The sequence below is a fragment of the Nyctibius grandis genome, chromosome 2, assembly GCF_013368605.1.
Source record: "Nyctibius grandis isolate bNycGra1 chromosome 2, bNycGra1.pri, whole genome shotgun sequence".
Classification (NCBI taxonomy): domain Eukaryota; kingdom Metazoa; phylum Chordata; class Aves; order Nyctibiiformes; family Nyctibiidae; genus Nyctibius; species Nyctibius grandis.
In genome coordinates this window covers 103,913,714-103,934,141 of record NC_090659.1, presented here as the reverse complement: position 1 = coordinate 103,934,141, position 20,428 = coordinate 103,913,714, and the positions used below count along the sequence as shown (strand labels likewise).

The following is a 20,428-nucleotide window of genomic DNA, read 5'->3' as shown; positions in this document are numbered from 1 at the left end:
CTTTGGGGCATACATAATTTAAAATAACAGACTGAAGAGATTCTTCAAGCATAGCGGTCTCCACTGGAAGGATGATTGCCAGACTAAGAGACTTTCCTTACAGGACTCAACAACGTACCATAAAATGAACCTCGGCGGTCCGACACCACAGCAGCCGTGGCACGCAAGGATGGATGCGGCTGCCTTGTACACTGGTCTCAGGATCTCTGGTCCCACCTGTCCCCGCTATCAGCAGCCCTGGGACGACATCAATGATGTTCTGTAGCGTTGGGTCCCTGCCCATCTACTACAGGAAAGGCATTCCTTAAGAGAAAATGTACCATTAAGTGCTGATCCCAACAGCACTGCTGTACGATGTACCCAGCTGAAGCGATTAGTTTGTGTGTACACATTAAATACACATTTCTGCACTTTTGCATCCAACGGTGACATCTTTATTTATTGGTATTACCTAGTCATGTTTACTGTTCCTGAGGGTTTCCTATCCTTAGTGTTTATGGTATTTACTCAGTTTATGATATCTACTCAGTCTGTAGCAAACCATTACCAGGCATACGCAGCTGTATCAGCTGCCTGTCAGTGATACCACCAGATACGTAAACATCTCTTTAAAATGAAACCTCCCATTACTTTTATGCACTATAGTTTATTTACCAATTAGATGAGGAAAGAAGGGTTCTTGAAGGGTTCGACAGCGGCGGCAGCAACGACAGCAGCAGCAGCGACTTGAGGTTAGTGCGGGGGCGAGGGCGACATCGGGCTGTAACTGGGCGGTTTTCGTACTCTGGGCCCCCCCCCCGAGCCCCCCGTGAGCATCAGCCCCGAGCTGCTTCCCCCCCACCCCAGACCCGGAGGTTCCCGGCAACGAATCAGGAGAGGAGGGGGCGTAGCCGGAGGCACCGCGGGCGATTTAAACGCACCACCCCCTGTGATCGGGTGATAAAAAGCCTCCTGGAGGACAGGGACTAGTCCCTGGCCTGAAGGGAGAGGGAGACTCAGCTGTGACTGGTGTGTCCCAGGGCGGGAGAGGCCGCAGCCGTTTGCAGCTCGTTGGGGAGGGCGCTGACTCCCTCCCAGTGCACAAGGCGAGGAAGGTGCCAAGGAGCTGTGAACCAGGGGTGTCACCAACAGGTATTTCCCAGCTCAGTGAAAGAACAATGATATCTACCCAGCAGAAGAAGACCAAAATGGATGTGGGAACCCAGACAGAGCTCCCACGGAAGGAGGCGATGGTGCAGGTCGCAGGCTGCAGGGAATGCTACAGCGTCTCTGTGGTGACAGGGGGCTGTGTGCGCTGTGAGCAGGTAGATGATCTGCTCGGCCGAGCGGCACAGCTGCAAAGCCAGGTTGAAAGGCTTCAAGCCGAAGTAGAAAGGCTTAGGAGCATTTGGGAGGCTGAAATGGAGATAGACTGGTGGAGCCAGGCTCTGCCCTCCCTGCAACAAAAATGGGAGCACCTGCCGGAGAGCTCCCAGGATCGAGGGACCCCTGTACTCTGCCCCTCTCAGGTGGAAAACAATAACCTAGAGGAGAGGAGTGAGTGGAGGCAAGTCTATGGCCGTGGCAAAAGGCGAGTGCCCTCCTTGCCTACCTTGCCTCCACAGGTGCCTCTGAGCAATAGATATGAAGCCCTAGTGGAATACAGCCGGTCCAATGGGGATGTGGTGAAGAGGCAACCTATATCAGAGGTCCCACCACAGTCAGAAAAACCTGACAGGCGTATAGCTACCTCCTCCACAAGGAGGAAGAGAAGAGTTTTAGTGGTTGGAGACTCCTTCCTAAAGGGATCTGAGGGCCCAATATGCAGAGCTGACCCCCATCACAGGGAGGTCTGCAGCCTGCCTGGAGCCTGAATCAGGGATATCACCAGGCAACTCCTCAACCTGGTGAAGGCCACAGACTACTACCCCCTGCTGATCTTCCAGACAGGTGGGGAAGAAGCTGCATCCCGTAGTCTGAGGGGGATGAAGAAAGACTACAAGGCCCTAGGACGGTTGGTGAAAGAGTCTGGGGCACAAGTTGTTTTCTCCTCCCTACTTCCATTTTCAGGTGATGATGTGGGATGGAATAGTAGGATTCTCTCTATTAATGCCTGGCTACGAGACTGGTGCTACAGGCAGGGCTTTGGGTTCTTTGATAATGCCTGGTTTTATAAGACACCATTCGTGACTGTAATACATGGGAAAGGTTTATGTCGTAGGGAAAAGGGTTCTGGGACAGGAATTAGCAGGGCTCATTCGGAGAGCTTTAAACTAGATTCGAAGGGGAATGGGGTAGTAGCTGGGCTTGCACAACTGGGGCAACGCTCTAGTGTTGAGGTAGACCAGGAGGCCTCCCATCCCCCTGGGGTGAAATCGGTGTGCTCAGCTCGCTCCCTGAAATGCCTGTACACCAATGCACGCAGCATGGGGAATAAACAAGAGGAGTTAGAAATCCGTGTTCGGTCGGGGGGCTATGATCTAGTGGCAATTACAGAGACTTGGTGGGACGCCTCACATGACTGGAATGTGGTCATGGATGGCTATGTCTTGTTCAGGAAAGACAGGCCGCTAAGGAGAGGTGGTGGAGTTGCTCTTTATGTGAGTGAGCAGCTAGAATGTATTGAGTTCTGTCCAGGGGCGGATCAGGAGCGAGTTGAGAGTTTGTGGGTGCGAATTAAGGGGCAGGCTGGCAGGGGTGATACTGTTGTGGGTGTCTATTACAGGCCACCGGATCAGGATGAGGAGGGTGATGAGGCCTTCTACAGGCAGCTGAGAGCGGTCTCTCAGTTACAGGGCCTGGTTGTCATGGGGGATTTCAACTACCCTGATATTTGCTGGGAGGCCTACTCAGCCAGCCATCCTCAGTCCAGGAGGTTCCTCCAGTGCATTGATGATAACTTTCTGATGCAAATGGTGGATGAGCCAACTAGGAGAAGAGCGCTGCTGGATCTTATCCTCACTAACAAGGAGGGTCTGGTTGAAGAGGTGAAGGTTGAGGGCAGCCTTGGTTGTAGCGACCATGAGATGGTAGAGTTCAGGATCTCATGTGGCAGGAACAGAATAGCTAGCAGAATTGCAACCCTGGACTTCAGGAGGGCCAACTTTGGCCTTTTCAAGCAATTGCTAGGGGAAATCCCATGGGACAGGGTACTAGAAGGTAAGGGGGCCCAAGATAGTTGGTTAGTATTCAAGGACTGCTTCTTCCGAGCTCAAGATCAGAGCATCCCAACAAGTAGGAAGTCAAGGAAGGGTACCAGGAGACCTGCATGGTTAAACAGGGAACTGCTGGGCAAACTCAAGTGGAAGAAGAGGGTGTACAGATCATGGAAGGAGGGGCTGGCCGCTTGGGAGGAATATAAGTCTGTTGTCAGGGGATGTAGGGAGCCAACTAGGAAAGCTAAGGCCTCCTTGGAATTAAACCTTGCAAGAGAGGTCAAGGACAACAGAAAGGGCTTCTTCAAATACATTGCAGGTAAAACCAACACTAGAGGCAATGTAGGCCCACTGATGAATGAGGTGGGGGCCCTGGAGACAGAGGATAAAAAGAAGGCGGAGTTACTGAATGCCTTCTTTGCCTCTGTCTATACTGCTGGAGGCTGTCCTGAGGAGCCCCAGACCCCTGAGGCCCCAGAAGAAGTCAGGACAGAGGAGGAATCTGTCTTGGTAGATGAGGGCTGGGTCAGGGACCAATTAGGCAATCTGGACGTCCATAAATCCATGGGCCCTGATGGGATGCATCCGCGGGTGCTGAGGGAGCTGGCGGAAGTCATTGCTAGGCCACTCTCCATCATCTTTGCTAAGTCGTGGGCAACGGGAGAGGTGCCTGAGGACTGGAGGAAAGCGAATGTCACTCCAGTCTTCAAAAAGGGCAAGAAGGAGGACCCGGGTAACTATAGACCGGTCAGCCTCACCTCCATCCCCGGAAAGGTGATGGAACAACTTGTTCTTGATGCTGTCTCTAGGCACATCAAGGATAGGGGGATCATTAGGGGCACTCAGCATGGCTTCACCAAGGGGAAGTCATGCTTAACCAACTTGATAGCCTTTTATGAGGACGTAACCCGGTGGATAGATGATGGTAAAGCTGTGGATGTGGTCTATCTTGATTTCAGTAAAGCGTTTGACACGGTCTCCCACAGCATCCTCACAGCTAAACTGAGGAAGTGTGGTCTGGATGATCCACACTTTGAGGTGAGGTGGATTGTGAACTGGCTGAAGGAAAGAAGCCAGAGAGTGGTGGTCAATGGGACAGAGTCCAGTTGGAGGCCTGTGTCTAGCGGAGTCCCTCAAGGGTCGGTACTGGGACCAGTACTATTCAATATATTCATTAATGACTTGGATGAGGGAATAGAGTGCACTGTCAGCAAGTTCGCTGATGACACAAAACTGGGAGGAGTGGCTGAGATGCCGGAAGGCTGCGCAGCCATTCAGAGAGACCTGGACAAGCTGGAGAGTTGGGCGGGGAGAAATTTAATGAAATATAACAAGGGCAAGTGTAGAGTCCTGCATCTGGGCAAGAACAACCCCATGTACCAGTACAAGTTGGGGACAGACCTGTTGGAGACGAGCGTAAGGGAAAGGGACCTGGGGGGCCTAGTGGACAGCAGGATGACCATGAGCCAGCAATGTGCCCTTGTGGCCAAGAAGGCCAATGGCATCCTGGGGTGTATTAGAAGGGGTGTGGTTAGTAGGTCGAGAGAGGTTCTCCTCCCCCTCTACTCTGCCCTGGTGAGGCCGCATCTGGAATGTTGTGTCCAGTTCTGGGCCCCTCAGTTCAAGAAGGACAGGGAACTGCTAGAGAGAGTCCAGTGCAGAGCCACAAAGATGATTAAGGGAGTGGAACATCTCCCTTATGAGGAGAGGCTGAGGAAGCTGGGTCTCTTTAGCTTGGAGAAGAGGAGACTGAGGGGTGACCTCATTAATGTTTATAAATATGGAAAGGGCAAGTGTCATGAGGATGGAGCCAGGCTCTTCTCAGTGACATCCCTTGACAGGACAAGGGGCAATGGGTGCAAGGTGGAACACAGGAGGTTCCACATAAATATGAGGAAAAACTTCTTTACGGTGAGGGTGACCGAACATTGGAACAGGCTGCCCAGAGAGGTTGTGGAGTCTCCTTCTCTGGAGACATTCAAAACCCGCCTGGACGCGTTCCTGTGTGATATGGTCTAGGCAATCCTGCTCCGGCAGGGGGATTGGACTAGATGATCTTTCGAGGTCCCTTCCAATCCCTAAGATTCTGTGATTCTGTGATTCTGTAATAAATACCATAAAGCAGCCTCTAATAGTTTTATAACTTTTTTTTTAAAGTCTTTCCAGCTTTCATGTGTTAACTCTTTAAGAGCATTCACACCAGAAACCAGCAGGTCCCAGGTACCACCTGTGCCCCATACCCCAGCAATAGAACCTTTGGGTTCCTTGTTAATATCCCCTTACATATCCTTCCTTGAAGGACTGTTAGGCATCTTACCGCAGAGCTGAACACAGAGCTGTTTTCTATTGCTTAATCATGATGTCTCCTACATGTTTCCAGGATGCACTCACCCTGTGAAAATGGTTTAGGTCTTCTGCTTCTAAATGTTATAGAAAATATATTGCTTAAATTGTAATATAACATTCAACTGCCTGCAGCTTCCAAAATGCTCAGTTTTGCTGATCTGTTTCTAACATTTACTATCTGTTTCTAACATTTACTATCGCAATAAACTTTATCAGAAACACTTGCGTTCTTCCATGCCACTAATACATTTTGAAAGAAAACGATGCTCCACGACCCCTTGAAAGAACTCCACTTACCCATCATATTCCTCCCTAACAACTGCATTCGAGGTTTCTCGAGTGGTCTTACCTGCATTAAGAGCACGTCCATGGTACACAGGTTTCCCTCTGCTAGGTTAGCTAGGTAACAAGCATTACAAAAGAGACTAACCACAGCTAGAGAAAGGCCTAATCACACAAATGTTTGTTACAAGTGTCATGTCCTCCTAGCAAAAGCTCTCAGAGATAAATGGTGTTTGTGTAACTCGCTGAAAGTGTCACGGGGGATGCAGGACAGGGGAAAAGGAACAGGAAGACCTCAGTAGCCCAGGAGAGCTCCGAATTTTTCACTTCAGTGAAAATTCAGCTGTGAATTTTTCACAAAACATCAAAACTTGCTATTGAAGAGAGCAAAAATACCAGATCTTGAAGATGACCTTCCTCAAAACCTGCCTGTAGGAATTCCTGTACTGCTCGTTCGTTTCTTTTTAAATGGGTTAAATGCTGCCTATTTTCCCCTATTGAGAAGCAGATTATTTTTCCCTTTATAACCATTCTCCCAAGTTTTCTGCTACAGAAGTTTGAAGAGCCAGAGCTGTGGTGGTCTGCAGCTTATTTATGAAACTGGCCCTTACTGTCTCCACGGGCAGGCTGCAGGAGCAGGCAGCAGCCAGCCGGCCAGCCTCCCTCCTGCCTCCTGGTGATCCCGGAGCCCACTTCTATGGGGATGCAGGGTGGATGTGAGGAGATAAGTTATTAAATGATGAAAATACCTGCAGAAAAATAATTTGGTTTACATATTACACAGGGGAAGTAAGTAGTTTATTAATTGCATCTTCTAGATTAATTTCTGCTTCCATTAGGTCATGGCACAGTGAAGTAATTTAAATCAAGGGATTTACAGAACTTTGAATTAGTTTAATGCTAAAGCTTACTGTATATATTCAAGTATTTAACTCGCAAGAAATACCTTTTTCACTATTTTATAAGATTAGTTTAAAAATCAAATGTATTTCATTACCATTCCTGGTAGAGACCCTTATTTAAATTTTACAAGAATAATGAAAATAAACAATACCATTTCATGTTTAAATACAACTTAAAACTTTTAAACTTAAAAATATTCACTTAAATTATACTGCTTATCACTACAAAGTTACTGCTTTCAGTGCAGTAATATTGCCTTTTTGCCTTCCTGCCACCAAAGGCAGCTTATGTTTGATCTCTACCGCTGAGCAGCCCTTCCATTCGCTGGTATTTCACCACTGAACATAATTTTGGAAGTGGCAGAGTCTTGCCTTGAGCTTGAATTATTGATGCCAAAAATCTCATCCTTACAAAATTTCCTTTGCATTCTCAAAATTAGGATGAATAGAAAATAAAGTACGGTCAAAAGTGGTTTTCAGGCTTCTCTGCACATCAGCAGCTCGACTGCCCCAACACGGATGTCTCTGCACAGGACCCACTTTCATCCAGCCCACCTAGATTCAACCCAACAGCTCAAACAACATTTGTTATCTTCTAGCAAACACCTGCTACTGACTATTTGCATTTCACAGGCTTTCCTATAGTTTCTGGTTGTAAGAGCAACAACCTTCAGGGTGGCTTTCACTAGCTCTGTCTCATTTCACATTTCAACACACCAGGAGAACATGGATGCTCAGCTTCCAGGGCTCAGACAATGCAACTTCTAGCTCACAAAACCAAAACTTCTTATGCCATCTCCCTACACCTCTACTAGCATCACAGCTAGAGGGTTATTTTTAAAAAGTATTATGTATGTGTACTACCTGTTTTTAATGAAATAAAAAAATACAATAAAATTATTAAAACAAAATATGCAGACTATCTGCCATAAAACTGACCTGGCAAACAACCTCAGAATTCCTTAAGGACCAAATGTCCTTAAACTCAATTTTCTGAATTGAGAGGAACCCACTGTACTGCTACAGTTCCTAAGTAATTTCTTATAGAAGAATCACACTAGGAGCTGAGGACAAATGTAGTTCTTTCCACACCAAAGCCTGCATTCACTTCATGGCTTTATAAACTCCAAAATCGCTAAATACATGTAAACCTCTTAAATAAATAACTAAAGCACTGAGAAAATTTTTCTTCCAGAATTACTTTGCAGTGTAACTAGAATGGTACTTCTTCTTTGCTGCAATATTATGTTGTGGTACTAACTCAAAAGTTGAAACCGTTTTCATTTCTTTATTACCAGTAGCAATCTAGGAAATGCTGCCATCAATAGTAAATCTACATGAAGTCACACTCCTCTGGAGCATTTTGTGCATAGCAATCAGTTCATAACACAATCTTGTGTTGTTTAAAATTCAGTTTATTCTTCAATTACTCTGCTAGCCTGACTCTAATTTATTATATTTTCTGGTACATTTGATTTTGGATATTATGACATCCTGGCTCGTGCCATTAGAGAGGAAACATAAAATGGTGAGGATGTCTAGGGACAGCTGAGAGTAAGACAGCAACAGCCTGGAAAATTAACAATATCACTGTCTCTGTGCTCAGCTAGACCTCTCCTGCATTAGTGCTAAAAAAAATTTGGCAGTATTTCTCCAATACAGACTTAGACACCCAGGAATAGCCTCAGAGGTACCATAAAACCTCAGCTCAGGTGGCTGGGAGGGCAGATGGCAGCCTCTGAGCCCGCCAGGGCAGCTGAGCTGCAGCAGAAATGAAACAGAGGCCCTGCTGCTGCTTGGACCCCACCAAAGAAACCACTGTGCTTCTCAATGCCACCAATACTATACATATTGATTTTTTTCTTTTTTTTTTTTAGCCTTGCATTGTCTTGGTCCTAGCTACCATTTCTTTCTCCCAGCACCCAAGGTGAAATGAGAGGCAGCAGCCAGAAGCCTTCTCAGAGCATCTTTCTTGAGAACCCCGGCAGAAGGGAGGGCCTTGCCTCCCCCTCCAGCTTGGCGACCGACAACATTAACCTTCAGGGCACGCTGCCAGCCCCACCTGCTTACTCAGGCTTTTGCCAGCAAGGGAAGCTCTCACCACACTGATTCGTCCTTCAAAGACGCATCCTCTTTTGCTTCCTTCTTACTTCCCCCTACGACATTTGGTGTTTGAACTCCTGCATCCAGAAGATGGAGGGGCAGTCATGATGGGGAAACATCAGGCTCCTGTATTCACATCTGACCTTTTTCCCTACAACAGATTCTGACAACTTCAGAGATGAAAAATCCTCATGTGCCTGCACAGCTTGCTCTGTCCCAAGAAATTCCACATTGGGTTTTGAAAAAATTTATATTTCCCTCCTTTTGTCTGTTCTTCAGAAAGCCTGAAGACAACTTGCCAAAACGATACCCAAGAGTGAACACTTTGTAGAGAAACCCAGGCAGCTGGACCCGTGAGAGGCTGCCAGCGTGGGAAAGAACTTGCCATGGGGGAAACCTGGCTGAACCCAAATCCTCACTGATCATTTTGTCCTCCAGAAAAAATAAGCGTGACAACTTTTCATCTACAGGATAATAAAGTTTTCTCCTGTCTCTAAGCCATCTTGTAGCTCAGGCAGTATTGCCAGCTCCTTCTAAACCTCATAAGCAGTAAGGATTTTACTAACGATGTAGTTGCTGCAACTGTTGCAGTCATTTAAAAAGATAATGTCAAAAATTACATGTAGCAATGTTTAAACATGATGAATCAGGCTGCAAGCTAATTTACAAAATTAAGAAATGCCACTTTTTAGCTTACCCACTGCCTTTCAGTCTTCCCCACCCCTCCTGAACCTGTGTTGTAACCCAGTTGCCGGTTTCTGTTCAGAAGCTTTTTCCCCAGCAGCCCAGTCCCGTGCAAAGGATGGACACAAAAGGGAGTAGCATGAGGGATGCACAAGCACATTTCCAATGTTAGGTTGCTTGATTTCACACTCAAAAAATGCTACTGAAAGAAAGTTATTGGTGCATGAGAAATATGGAGTATAATTTTAGCTTGTGAAGTCTGATGGAGTCAGAGCACATCAGATCAGGCCACACTTCGTGGGATGGAGAACTTGGACGAAGGGGGTCTTCCCTCCTGTTAAGTGCTATCCCATGCCCCAGTGTAATGAAATATCACCACCGTGATGAGAGAAAATAGCTCCTCATTTTGGTGTATGGGCACCAGGAAAACATATTGAACAAGTTCTTGAAAAGCACAGGACAACTTCAGCTCCAACCCTTTTCTCTTCTCAGTCCCATATGCTCTTAAGTAGTCTATGCTTATGCTGCAAATCAATGCACGCACTCCAGTGTCTCCCTGCAGCTGCTCTCATGACCCTACGTTTGAAACACAAACATACGTTTTTCCCACAGCATCCTCCTAGACAAACTGGCTGCCCGGGGCTTGGATGGGTGGACTCTTAAATGGGTTAAAAACTGGCTGGATGGCCAAGCCCAGAGAGTGGTGGTGAATGGGGCAAAGTCCAACTGGCAGCCGGTCACTAGCGGTGTTCCCCAGGGCTCAGTTCTGGGGCCGGTGCTGTTCAATATCTTTCTAGATGATCTAGACGTAGGGATTGAGTGCACCCTCAGCAAATTTGCAGATGACACCAAGCTGGGTGGGAGTGTCGATCTGCTGGAGGGTAGGAAGGCCCTACAGAGGGATCTGGACAGGTTAGATAGATGGGCCGAGACCAACGGCATGAGGTTCAACAAGAACAAGTGCCGGGTCTTACACTTCGGCCACAACAACCCCATGCAGCGCTACAGGCTCGGGGAAGAGTGGTTAGAAAGCAGCCCGGCGGAAAGAGACCTGGGGGTGCTGATCGACAGCCGGCTAAACATGAGCCAGCAGTGTGCCCAGGTGGCCAAGAAGGCCAATGGCATCCTGGCCTCTATTAGGAATAGTGTAGCCAGCCGGTCTAGGGAAGTGATCGTCCCTCTGTACTCGGCACTGGTGAGGCCGCACCTTGAGTACTGTGTCCAGTTCTGGGCCCCGCACTTCAAGAAAGATGTTGAGGTGTTGGAGCGAGTCCAGAGGAGGGCGACCAAGCTGGTGAAGGGTCTGGAGGGTCTGACCTACGAGGAACGGCTGAGGGAGCTGGGGTTGTTTAGCCTGGAGAAGAGGAGGCTCCGAGGTGACCTTATTGCAGTCTACAACTACCTGAAGGGAGGTTGTAGTGAAGTGGGAGTTGGCCTCTTCTCCCGGGCAACTAGCGATAAGACAAGAGGGCACAGCCTCAAGCTTCGCCAGGGGAGGTTCAGGTTGGACATTAGGAAGAATTTCTTTTCAGAAAGGGTTATTAGACATTGGAATGGGCTGCCCAGGGAGGTGGTGGAGTCACCATCTCTGGATGTGTTTAAGAAAAGACTGGACATGGCACTTAGTGCTATGGTCTAGTTGACAGGGTGGTGTCAGGGCAACGGTTGGACTCGATGATCCCTGAGGTCTCTTCCAACCTGCTTGATTCTGTGATTCTGTGAAACAAACCATAAATCGAGACCGGAGACTCAATTACACTTCCCAGCGCGCAAAGAATAATAATCAATAATTGATGTCAGTCAGCTTCATTTGGGGCACTGCCTTGGGCATGCAATGGAGACTTATGGTATGCACCAAGAAAAGGATTTGTATATAAAATTATTTGATAATCTGAAAAAATCCCTCAGTAAACAAAGGAAGTTTACAGATAATCGTATTAAAGATTAGAGTTGTTTTAAAACAATGCAGAATGTATTCGAGAACATCTGGGAAGATGGTAGTTTTAAAAGTAAAACCTTGGGGAAAAAAATTTTTCCCCCTCAAACAGAAAAGAGTAATTCACTTTATTAAATTCTAATCCTCTTCAATTCATGTTAAGGCAGAGCATTTTTCCAATAAAGAGCTTTAAATGCAATTTTATAAATAAATAAAAATTTAAATATATTTAAATACAGTTTTAATATCTGGTTAAATGATTGCTTATTCCACATTTTTTGATTGCTTCCACTTTATTTCGAATTTGAGAAACAGGATAATTTTAAGTCAGAAAACTGAGTAAGTTTATTATTAAATAAGGATAGAACTTAACCTCTGGACTATAGAAAAATATATTATATCATGACAGAAAAGCAATCTGATGTCTGTCTTTTTATATGCACCTACTCATCAGCTGGAAAATTAAGAAAATAACTCCTTCTATCTTATAAATGTTATTATTTTTCCATCACTCATTTACTGTTTTCCAAACCTTTGTTGTGGTGATTTATGTGAAAATCCCCCCAATGAAACTCATAAATTGTTCATGATATTTCCTATAATCAGTGTTGATAATCAATAATATTTATACAGATTTTCTATTTAAACAACACATTCCTGAAGCTTCTTACTGCTATAACTGCTGACAGCACCAGAAGAATAAAGTTACTCCACAACTAAGAAGTAAAAGCAAAAACTACAGAACTGAACAATAATTAAAGTGGTAAAAACATATTGGATCAGATTTCTATAATGTCTTTACCTACTGTATTTCAACTCCATTCTTCCATAAAAAATGCTTAATGTTAAAGCTAAATTTGGAAGGATTTCTAAGTTAAGATCTGAAAAGAAAGAGCAAAAAAAAATGTTGAAAGAAAAGAATAAGTACAGGGTTTGTTTTTTTCCTTTTTATACTGTTTTATTTATTTATACATAGAAATTAATTTTATATATATACACATATATGTAAATTCAGTTCAATGACAAGCAGACTGCTAACCAGATTTGTACCAGCAGCAACTGATTCCTAGCAAAGAAATCCCATAAGAGATGCTTTGCTATAACCACATCATCACAGCTGTGGTGAATTCAGTGACTGCCTTGGGAGCAGAAGCAGGCAGAAGGACTCTCATGCCCACAAAGGACTTCATGGACTAACCGCTGCAGATTCAATTGTACAGTCAAGCTGTAGGGACGGCTAAGTAGGACTCTGTATGTGATTCATCATCTGAAAAATAGCATATACGAGATAGCAACTGTTCCTAACACGTGTGGGTGCCTTGTAGTGCAGTCCCTTCTCTCCTGCATTTCAACTTAACCTGCTCAGCAGGTTTTCAGGTATACACAGCCTCATCTATATCAATGCTTTAGAACAAATCATCTTCTTTATCCTCAAAGTCAGTATCACAGCTAAAACAGAAATCTTTCCTCTTTGATCCTTTGAGGCAAAATAAGAAAATCACGGCACAGTGTTGACATTACTGTGTAAAATAAGCTGCCTTCACTAAACTTGAGACTTACTTAAAGACAAATGATACCTGTTGTGAAATCCGTATGGTTCTGATCATTGGTAGGAGGTAACATGTCAAGCTGTACCCAGAAGTTCATCAAGTACCTTCCATTTCATCATGGCATGACACTTAGTTATGAACATCTCCTGGCTTCACAGCTTTCAAACTTTTCAAAATATGACTTAGGAAAGCATTACACTTCTACAGCATTTCTCCAGTCGATGGCATGCATCCCTTACTGCAGAAGAAAGAACTGTAACAGTTTCATTTCACACTCCAGCAACCCAAAATTCTGCATTACCACTCGTTTTAGTGTTAATTTTCCCATAGATTCTCTTTTTCTGCTTACATTGCAAGACAGCTCAGGTCAAGTGCACAGACAGGCTGTGCTGCTGATTCTCCTTTTTACCAGCACTGAATCACCTTCACTTTTGCTTCACCGGAAAGTTATTTTCCCTGCAGAAAGCAGGAGAGCCACAGTCAATAGATAAGTCAGCTGCTATCGGTCAAAATGGATTTCAAGGTGGTAAAAACACCTCCCCGCAACTAAAACTTCAAGTATTATTTATGCAGGACCATGCCCATGCTGTATAAATATACCACGACAGGTATATTTGCTGCTGTACATGCGGTGAAGACTAATTCAGCTCGTGTCACTTCCAGCTATAGACGGACACGTATCAGAAGCTAGAATATAAAAGTATCAGCACCGAACATACATACTGAGCCATGCCCCAGATAACAGGAATGAAGAGTGGTTATTTTGCCAGACGAAGTAGAAAGATAACCTTTTTTTACTGGTGATTTGAAAAAGAAACACATTTGTTGGTTGTCACTGAATTCTTATGAATGTTTGTAATGTGTATATAAAGATCTAACTTACAGACCTTGTGAAGACATTCGGATGAAATGCGTGATAGATCCACAAGTACACAAACATATCTGTATTTTTAGCCTAATATAACCTGGATGAGATTAGATTTACCTTTAGCATTTAAAAGGAATTAAAACAGTTAAGAAGCAAACCTAAATTCTGAAGGTATTAAATAGTGAACGAATTGCATTTTATACTGGTTTACTATAAGGCAGGAAACTCTGATTTTTAAAGCTTCAGTCTTCATCAGAAGCAGCAATGACAGCTTAGTAATCGACTACTTGTAAAAATAGTCCAGGAATTGACTTGTACTCATTTTTAATTAACATAAATGCAAGATCTAGCACAGACACGGAACTATTTTACTAATTCACTGGGTGAGCCTTCATTAGCTTCTGCCAGTAACAATACATGGCTGAGGGAACCCCTCTAGAGCAAACCAGACATAAAGATGGGAAAAAGAGGCTGGACAGAAGGAAATCCTCATCAACCTGCTCTGGAAGAAGCTTGACTGAAAAAGTTTTTTTAAAAGTTTAAAAAACAAGTTACTTCAATTAACAGTCGGGGTAGCCTCACGGAGCGGCAGGGGTTTGGATGGTGAATATGGTGCATATGTACCGTACCAAGGATATGGTTAGAGCTGCATGATCATAATGGGGTTTACAGAAAACCCTTTGAACATGACCAGGAAGTTTTATACAACACATTAGGATCTATGTGGTCTTGGGATGGATCAATCAACTTTCACTTACAGCTATTTCAGTCTGGTTACAAACAAATTTTAAACAACTTGATTAAAAAAAATAAAGGAGAAAACGATGATATGGGGCAGGGGATCAGATCTAATAAAAAGCGGCAAGAACACAAGGAAGGATGGCCTGTTGGTAAACAAATGCATGAACTTGGAAGTAACAATAAGGCATCCTCCTCTGCATGAAGTGGCAATAGCTGTTACTGATTTTTTTCTATAAATTTTAACCTCCTAACATGTAGAAGCAACTTAATACAGCTCATATTTAAGTATTTAATCTATTGCAGATATTCAGTGCACTATCCATGAGGCACATACAGAAATTAATATCTCCAGTGTCCTTGAAATGTGCCTTGCTCTAGATGTAGGCTACCCAGCCACAACATGGACTTTGAACGTACTGTTCTGCACAGACTGTTACTGAAGGCAGCAGAAGAATCAACTGTGTTGAAGACAAAACGTGGTTAACTTAAGAGCCTTGTGGGGGTTGTGGGTTTTCTTGTTGTTGTTGTTTTGTTTTTGCTGGTGTAGCAGGTAGCGATGTCAATTAGGGGAATGATTTGGATGACATCGCTATACCCACAGAAAACCCCAGTACAGGCTCTGTTCTGCTGCCCTAAGAGTACGTTGCTGATACAGCTCATTTTGCCTGGGGACTAATACAAGGTACACAGACAAAAGCACATTCACATTATGACGAAGTAAAATGCATCAACAAAGAAGGCTTGCTGATAGCAGCCATGCTTTTTTTTTTTTCAAATGAAGACCTTGTTCAGGAATGCCAACCAAAACTTGATAGCCAGAAAAATCACGACACGCCTAGATTCTGAAATGTTGCTTTGTGTCAGAAAAAAAACCCCATGGGTTGGTCCTTTCAAAGCAAACACAACATTCCTGTGGCAGAACACGACAGCTTATCCAAGCACAATATAGCAACCACTGAAAATTGCTTTCCATGAACTGGTTTCAGTACACAAGTCAATGACATTTTATCTCCGTTAGCTTTGCTTGAATTTCCATTTGCTTCTGTTGTGCCAAAAACCTCTGCTGCACCAGGTTTCTTTTTCCTATGTATGAACTCAGAAACGAGGATTAGCACCAATCTGAAGAACAAAGCAAGCCACAGGAAGGTAAGAGCTTAAAATCCTCCATCATTAGTATTCTTTGGCCTTTCAGGGCCAAAATTTTGAAAATGACACTGCATTAAGAGAGGGTTGTCTGTGGAGGAGAGCTCAGATTCGAGCAAAAATTTCATGCAAAGAAAAAAAAACCTACACGATGAGTGCAACTGCAAGAGTCGATAAAAGTGTCAACATATGGGAACACTGACTTGAACCCAATAATAAACTGTGGTTATTCCCAATTTTCTTCTCACCAGCCAGCCCCTGGGAATGCACGACGCTGGCATCCTGACACCTTCCACTGGGCTTGTGCAACCTCTTCAGAGAAGGTCATGGGAACACGCAGTGGCAGTGCTGTCTTGGGGGTTGGGGCGGAGAGTACAGCCTACAGCACGCTTCAAAATCGCTCCCGCTGCAAAGAATGTACCAATGCAGCAGTAGGTAGCTTGTCACTCATTTTTCCCCATTGTGCTGAATAATATCTGACAGCGCTACGCCACTCCAGGCAACCTGGTCCAAAAGCCCTGCTTTGCCTTTCTTCAGCTACTGGGTTCCTCCCTTCGCCCAGACACATACAGGTTCTCCTTTAACGTGTGCCACTTTCCACTGTGCTCTATTGCTAGAAAAAAGATAAATAAGGCACAGTTCCTTCTTCTTCATTATCTAGAACTACTTATTACTACCATTTACAACATTTTAAAACCGGATCAGTTCACATATTGGATTTACTCTTTGATCAAATTGCATTTTGCTCTACAAACAAGAGTTCTTCATAAAAATTCTGTACACCCTATCAAATGGTGGTTAAGCATGACAAATCTCTGCAATGAAATACAAAAACACATTCTTCTCTGGGGAATGAAGGAAAAACAGCCAGGCAATATGTAACATCTATCACTCCATCCCGAAGTAAACCAACTCTGCCTGTGCAAAAATTAAATTTTATATAATGTTGAGCTGACACATTTATAACCTCATAATTACTTTCTTACCCAATTTGGTCTGTTTTGCTGTGATGACAGTAAGAAAATTCTAGACATTCTTAACAAAATACCACAACCCCAGAGCAACGTGACAACTTGCTTACTTAAAATTAAAATGAGTCTGCAAATATTGAGCTACATCACCCCAATGTTTCATTTTTAAAATAAAAATAGTTCCCATTAACTGGGTGGAAAAATCACAGAAATGCAAAACAATTTAAACTCCCGCATGTTTGCAAGTTACCTGATTTTATATCGAACAGCTGCATACTTAAGCTTTTCTTTTCACCATCTAGTGCACAGCTCAGTGCAAGAGACTCAGCCAAGAGACTCCCCTCCTCTTCCAGCCCCCAAATTACTTGTAAAACTAACATCAATTGAAATAAGCATCTACAAGAATAAAAAGGATTGACATCTACACACATCTATATCAGTAAAAATACTTTAGAAATAAAAGAGATGCCTGTAGCATTGCAAAGCACGTTGCAAGGATAAAGGCAGCTCAGGTACAGCACTGTAACGCAGCAGCAGGGCTGGGAGCATCCCTTTACGTGTCAGTAGATAAATCAGCCTCCACTTCCAAAGCAGAAGTCAGCTACCGACATCATCTCATGCAGAATACAGAACAGTCAGGATGAAAACACTTGACAGGTTTATCCCATGAACTTTGCGAACATAAATCCTGACCCTGAAAACATTTACATGCAGGCTTAACATTAAGCCTAAGAACAGACCTCCTAATTCCAAAAGAAATACTTGGTGTTTAATATTAAACACATGTAAGCGCAAACATCTACAGAATTGGGGCCACAGAAAACAAAAAGAACACACCACCACATTATTATTTTTTATTGCTCTGTAGACATCATGACCCAACAATTACATAATTTAATATTGATATTTAAAAGCATTTTCATCTTTGAAAGGCACTAGAATTCCTAAACAACAAACTCCATTGACCTAATAAAGCAATCAAGCAGCATGCAATTCAATGGGGTCACATTAAAATTGCTTCTGCAAACCAAATGAGCAAAGAATTTTCAAGTATCAGAGACAAGACACTGCTGTATCACATAGGCAACTAGTTTCCTCTGGTGCCTTCTACATCAGGGAGCATTTTAACACTGAATGAATGCTGTTATCTTATTAGTTACAGCTCTTAATATCTATCAGCTATTTAAATAAGCAGCATCTTGCTGATTTACGACATTAATTTTTTGACATTTGTTTTTTTGTGGGTGGTTTTTTTCTGTGATTCTGTGATTCTGTGATTTTTTAACCTGTCTCAAGAGAACAGTACTTTTCTACCCAATCACCAGCTTACATTCCTCTTGAAAAGTTTCATCCCTAAATCGTTTCTTATTTTTTTTTTTTTAATAGAAGATTCAAGTCCTGCGTTAGGAAATCATGCTGTGTTTGCAAATCTCAGACCTGAGTCCAAGGCCTTGGGCTATCTCTTGACGAAGTCACTAGGCAGAGTTAAGGGTCAGTACAGTTAGAAATTCAGGACTGAAAACTGTCATGGTAAAATTATGCTTTGTTTTTTGTGGGTGTTTTTTTCAATATCCAGAGATTTTAGAATTGTAATAATACAAGCACTTTAAAACATAACATTACACACTTTTTTTATTTAAAAAAAAAAAAATCCAACTGGGCACAATGGTGTTCTTTGCAGCCTGCTGAATTTGGAGTTAATCACCGCTATAGCACTGTGTTCAGGAAAGAGGATCCCTCAGTGAGCTGATCGTTTAAAAAAAAAAAAAAAAAAAGTAAATGATAAAGGACCCTATTAACTCTTATGGTTCTAGCAAATACGCTGACATACCTCGTTTCCATTTTGAAGTTCAATAAAGTCAGGGCAGCATATGGTACTAACACGTTTATTTACCAAGCGGTAGAGACACTAACCGAAACCATCTGATGTTTCTTCCTAAGCCTCCTTGATCTGCTGCTGGATTGCAGCTTAGAATAAAGCATCGCGAAGCCAAAAGAAATTGGGTAGAGGAACAAAAAAAAAAAAAAATCAGTAATTCAAAGTGTTTATTTAATGAGAGCCTAGCTCAGAACAGTTTCTCTTTTGAACAGAAGCTCAAATGCATTTATGATTCGAAATGTATTTCCAGAGACTATCAAACGTATCCCCAAGCTAATCCCTAACAGGCAAATTTCACTTTGCACAGAGACAAAAGCAAACCCACGATATCATGTAATTAAAAAAGGAATTAAATGAAGCTCAGAAGTACTTAATAGTGGATTTCTACACAAGTAAACCATCAGCGCTATGCATTAGGAACATGGTAAGAAAAGTCACAAGGGACCGTCAGACTTGTCACTACCACAGCTCCAGCAATTGGTTTCTCAATTAGTTGACTGAGTACTAATATTCTGTCAAGAGCAACGATGATTTTAAAGTATGCCTTGTTAAAGTTCAAAAGACACGAGGTTTTAAGTTTTTAAACCACATTTTCAGTGAGAAGAGCTAACGGGGGAAAAAAAGGAGAGCCTAGGTCAGAGCACCGAGGACTGGAGTTAACATTTTGGAATAGCTGCCAGCTCCATAGGCTTCAGGGACATTTTACATATAGCTGAGTTCCTCCGGCGCAGCTGTAAAACACAACCTGAAACCAGCAGCGGGGGTTTTGCTTGCAGCTGTTCTCCTGCCTCCCCCGCACGCAGTAATCCGACTCCTTTTCAGGCAGCAGCTTCTTTAATAAAGCTATACGAGAGCAGCGTTAAGTGCATTTAGCGACCCCAAGCAGGCGCCTTTGGAGCAGGTCCCCAGCACCGCAGCTCAGCATCGCAAAGACGCGCTGGGGCTCCCGGCGCAGCCGCCGCTCACCTCCGGCGGGCACATACCCGCCGCGGGCGCTCGGCTCTCAGCGACACCCGCTCTCCCGGGGAGGAACCCCCGCTCCTCCCGAGCGAGGGCACGCCAGGGCCGCGCCGCTCCCGCCGGGGCTCCGGGGCGGGGGACCCTGCCCACAAGCGCACACGCTTCAGCCCCGTCCGGCGGCTCCCGGGCCCCAGCCCCGCTCCCGGACTTGTTGCCCCTTCAGGGCGGCCCAGCCCGGCGTCCGCAGCAGGCCCGGCCCCGCCGCCCCCGCGGGGAGCCCCCCGGCGCCGCTGCTGAGAGGAAGAGACAGGGCGCGGCCGCCGCCCTGCCCGGCGGCCCTACCGCCGCCGGTGGCTGAGGGGACGCTGAGCCGCCCGGCGCCGCGGCGGGGCAGGGAAGTTACTCACCGCCGCCGGCTCCGCGCCGCGCTCTCCTCAGCCGCCGCCGCGCCCCTCAGCCGAGCCGACTGTGCCCGCCCGCCCGCTCCGCCTGGCGGGAGGCGAACTCCGGGCAGCGCTTGGCAGAGCGCTTCTCCGCCGGCCGGCGCTCCCGCCTCCGCCCCGGGCAGCGGCGCGGCCCAAGTGACAATCGCGCTCCGCCACTCCGGCGGCAGCCCCGAGCGCGGGGCCGGGCGGCGGGGCACGCCACAGCCTATGGGAGCGGGGCCGGGGCGGGCCGCGGCGGAGCCCCGGGCCGGGGTGTCCCCGCCACTCGCCTGATCGCAGCGGGCCCGGGGGCGGTGGGGGGTGCGGGCGGGGCCGGGGCGGAGGAGGGGCTGGCTGGGGAGCTGCCTGCGCGGGCTGTGCCCTGCCCTGTCCTGCCCGGAGAGCTGTCCCCGCCCGCCCGAGATGCGCGGCCTTGCCGCGGGGCAAACCCCGGGGGTCCCGCCGCTAACGGGAGGCGGCAGCCTCACTCCCGCCTCCTTGGCG

The 20,428-nt window shown here is 45.3% G+C and overlaps 1 protein-coding gene across 2 annotated transcripts in view; it reads right to left on the bottom strand.

Moving 5' to 3' along the window:
* LNX2 (ligand of numb-protein X 2) overlaps positions 1 to 20,091 on the bottom strand; it is a 66,450-nt gene extending 46,359 nt beyond the window's left edge. For both annotated transcript variants that reach the window (XM_068423697.1, XM_068423707.1), the window contains exon 1: positions 19,907 to 20,091. The gene's annotated coding sequence lies outside the window, so the exon portion shown is untranslated. The remainder of the gene's footprint in view (positions 1 to 19,906) is intronic.
* Between the last annotated feature and the right edge of the window lie 337 nt (positions 20,092 to 20,428).